This window comes from Camelus ferus, chromosome 36 (genome assembly GCF_009834535.1).
Source record: "Camelus ferus isolate YT-003-E chromosome 36, BCGSAC_Cfer_1.0, whole genome shotgun sequence".
NCBI classification, from domain to species: Eukaryota; Metazoa; Chordata; class Mammalia; order Artiodactyla; family Camelidae; genus Camelus; species Camelus ferus.
In genome coordinates, this window is record NC_045731.1 from 18,208,951 (window position 1) to 18,213,381 (window position 4,431).

Sequence of the window (4,431 nt, forward strand, 5' to 3'; positions counted from 1 at the left end):
ACTGACCTTACTAAGAACAGGTAGATCTAGACTGTGAGCCTACCTCCAACCATGGCATTTCCCTGTACATTCCTGACCGGGGAAGGGCTTCATTGTCAGGGTTCAGAAGGCGCTGTCCTATGTACAACCGAGCCCCAAACCAGAGATGCTTAGGTAATCCTCTAAACGTCTACCAGAACATTGAATCCTGAGAAAATACAGTCTTACCCCGTTCGATCAGAAGCCCTTTCAGGTATGAAATGTATCAGAGATAAACACTAGGGCCTTTATTACTGTAAACAGGGCCCATCTGTCGGAGTTGAACACAGGTCCATCTTCAGTTCCTGACACACACATAGTCCTTTGTCTCAAGGCCTTCCCCCAAGCTGGTGTGTATAGCCAAGAGCTTCATTTCATTTATGAGTTTAAACATAAAGCCCCACATCATTTTTTTGTACAGATGCCTATTGAAGGGAGCTAGATGTGCATGTAAAACCCAGCACAAAAATTTTTAAATTCCCATTTTTGGGAACTGGAGTACTTGTCAAGGAGTCAGCAGAAAAAGAAAATGTGTTAGTGGGATGATTTAAACAATTAGTAACTGATATTAAATAATAACATTGTTTTGAAAATAATTGGACTGTGAGGTGTCTGAGAGAAACAAAATTAAGTGGGTGTGGGTTTGAACGGTAATAGAAGATCACATGCACGGTTTAATGAATCCACATTGAGTGACCAGATGAATGAATAACTGGATGGATGAATGGGTGAAGGGGTGCCACCAGGCTCCCACTCTCAGGTGGCCTGGAATCTTTAGGAATCTACACAATTGGTCTGTTCTCTTTGATTCCGCCCCCAGTGTCCTTTGGAGATAAGAATCTAGGCCCTACAGAACTTCCTCTTTGTGACCATCCTGTGGATAGCACCTTTGACCTCCTTGTTCCTCAAGCTGTAGATAAGTGGGTTCAACATGGGGATGACTGCAGTGTAAAACACCGACACCACTTCATTGAGATCCAGGGAGAAACTTGCACTAGGCCGCACGCAAATGAAGACAAGATTACCGTACAGGATGGAGACGACCATCAGGTGAGACGAGCAGGTGGAAAAGGCTTTGTGCCTCCCCTCAGCAGAGCGGATCTTCAGGATGGCGATGAGGATGCAGACATAGGAGACCAGGATGGTCAGACCGCTGAAGACTCCCATGGCTCCCACCACCACAAAGACGACTAACTTGTTGAGCCTGGTGTCAGCGCACATGAGGGAAAGCAGGGGGGACATATCACAGAAGAAATGATTGATGACACTGGAGGCCACAAAAAGGGAGGTGAAATGCATTTGTTGTGTGCATCATAGTGTTCACGAACCCAATGGCATAGGGACCAGCCACGAGCTGGATAAAGAGTCTCTGGGACATGGCAACTGAATACAATAATGGGTTGCAGATGGTGACATAGTGGTCGTAGGCCATGGACACCAGGAGAAAACACTCTGCCACCACAAAGAACCCAAAGAACCACTGCTGCAAAGCACAGCCCAGGAAGGAGATGGCTTTCCTCTTCGCAAAGAAGTCAGCGAGCATCTTGGGGCTCATGGCTGAGGAGAAGCACATGTCCACAAAGGACAGGTGGCTGAGGAAAAAGCACACTGGGCATGTGAAGGCGGGCATCGATCTGTATCAGAACAACCGTCCCCAAGTTTCCGGTTAGGTCGATGACGTAGAAACTCAGAAAAAGCAGGAAGAGAAGCACCTGCAGTTGGGGTTGTAATTCAAACCTCTGAAAATGAACTCAGTGACCCGCGTGTAGTTTTCACTGGCCATGACCGATGCTGGTTTCCATCACGGAAAGCAGGCGCATCACAACAGATTGGGCGGAAGTACTTTCAAAAGGAGGACACAGGAGAGCATTGGAGAGGATATGACTTAGCTACACACTATGGCTAAGGAAATACAGGCAAGATAGAAGCCAGCACAAAAGATCAGACCTGAAGCTACAATATTTTAAGACTCTATAGAACCCTGTCAACATATGGATGAGAAAACATCAGCCTAGAAGCTCGAGTCCATAACTAACCGATAGCAGAGATAGTTCCAGAATAAACACCCAGTGACTGCAGCTTCAGTGATTTCACCAGGTGGACGCACACCTGGTGAAGGGATGCAGGAGAGTGGAAATGAGGCAAGCTGGAGAAGAAGGAGCAGCCACTCCGTTTCAGGCTGAATGCTGTGCTCTTGGTGATGATACAACCCAAGGCTAAGTGTATGTTCTACAGTGGCCCGGGAACCTACCTGTCTGACCCTGGGAACCCTGACTTTTCTTCATCTGTGGGGCAGGATTAATAATAGTAACAACTATGTTGTAAATTGTTGTGAGGATTAAATGAGATAATGCATGCAAATCATGTAGCAGTGTCTTATTAAGAACCGAGATAAGTGCAGAATAATTGTACGTATTTTTGCCTTATGTAGTCCCTTTAATAACCCTGAAAACTAAATATCATTTCACCTTATTTTTTAATGCTATCCTTTGATTTTTAATTTTATTATTTTTAATTTATTTTACTTTGATGGGGGAGGTAATTAAGTTTATTAATTAATTAATTTCTTTATTTTTTATTTATTTCTTTAACGGAGTACTGAGGATTGAGCCCAGGACCTCGTGCATGCTGAGCACACACTCTACCACTGAGCTTCTACCCTCCCCCCATTATTTCACTTTACATAAGAGGAAGACTGAAGATCAAGGAGTGCTCATAATGCTAGCAAATGGCAGAATGGGCTTAGAACATGTATTGGTCAAAACAGACTGTGTCCCTTTCCTTTTGCACACTGTGGAAGTGTTTCCTGTGTCTTCACAGATCCTGTCATCTCAAAGAGATTCAAAATTCATTGCAGTATAAGTACAGGCAAGTGCATTTTTGGCTTCCTATTCCTGGTGTTAGGTTCTAGCCAATGGTCATTGGTAGGAAGGCCACTGGATAATAGACTGTCAAGCTTAATATCCCCTTTATGGAAACAGTATAGGGAACAAGCCTAGGAAAAGAGCCTAACTTATACCACCTCTATATCATCCATATGTCCTTTTTCACCCACTATAAGGGTAACCTTGGTTACGTCAGCTGATCTCTTTGAACCTGAGTTGCTTCATTCATTCAGTGTGGCTAAAACCCTTGATCTCCCAGAATTCTCATCCACTTAGAATGAGAGGGTCGATGAGTGCTCAGAAAACTTCTTAAACTTTACTTTTAACTTTTTTTTTTTACTAGCCCATGAACATTGGAATTCAACAGCAGCCTTATGCTAGACAGTTCCCTTCACTTCTCTAACTTGAAATTGATCATTTGACTTTAGCAAGGCCTCCTCTGAGGGCAACTACTACAGCTAATATGCCATCCTTCACTCCAGGGGAATTAAAGAAAAAGATGGATTAGCCAGTCACACTGTCCACCCATCACACGCAGCTCTTGCTCAAGTCTCTTCAAGAGTCTGACACAACTCCTCCAGGATCAGTCACTATTGCCAGTGCTACTTCTCATTCTTCCACTTGACAACTGTCCAGAGGTCCTCAACGCTTCCTTGTCAGTCTTGGTTCCTAAGCCTGCCCAAGCCTTCCATGCACATTTTAATGTCTCGGTTTTTCTTTGTCGCTTGGTGCTTAGGATAGAATGCAGTGCTCCATACAGGGTGGGGGACACAATCAGATCTCAGGTCTGGAGCCCAAGGATAATATCAGCACAGCCTGTGACAGCCTTGTCTGAGCAAGGACATCACCCGGTGGTTTATACCGGGCTGTGAGCTGAATTCAGTGCTGCCTTCCCCCCGACCTGCTACTGCAGTGTCCCTGTCCCATTTCATACTTACTGATTATACTTTGACCCAGTTGCAGAACCTAAACCTATTTCCCCATGTCATCCCTCCTGAGACCTTCCTCAGTCATCAAACAATGGTGAGGATCATGTCGATCTTGGCCAGGAACCACATATATCACTTATTTTGATCCCAATTTCTTTTATGTTCTCCTAGCTTGCTAAACGTCAGGCAGAAAGAAGAACAGATAATGATGCAGAAGGTCGCAACTTATGCTGTAAAGGGCTCCCTCTTCTTTAAAGATGGCACGAAGAACTAAAGCAAAAGCGAGCCAGTTTCCCAGGTTTCATCTTCCCTTAACGTGGCTACCTCCACACACACAAAAACGGGTCAGAATTTTCAACAGTCATTTAATTTTATTCTGTATTTTCTTCCAAAAAGAAAACATGGAAGACTCCACTGTAACACATATTCAGCATCTTCATCAATTAGCTAAAAGCCCCCTGAACTAGTTGCATCATTTTGTCTTTCTTGTTGTTATGGAAGATGCTCGCTCCCCAAAGTGTACCATATCCTGAGGATGAGCTGCTAAGGGAAAGCCCAATTAAAGTTTTGCTTCATAGCATAAGGAAGTCCCATGAGAT

General features: G+C 44.3%; 1 pseudogene; it reads right to left on the minus strand.

Moving 5' to 3' along the window:
• Nucleotides 1–607: 607 nt before the first annotated feature.
• LOC102518958 lies at nucleotides 608–1,877 on the minus strand (annotated as a pseudogene).
• Nucleotides 1,878–4,431: the final 2,554 nt, after the last annotated feature.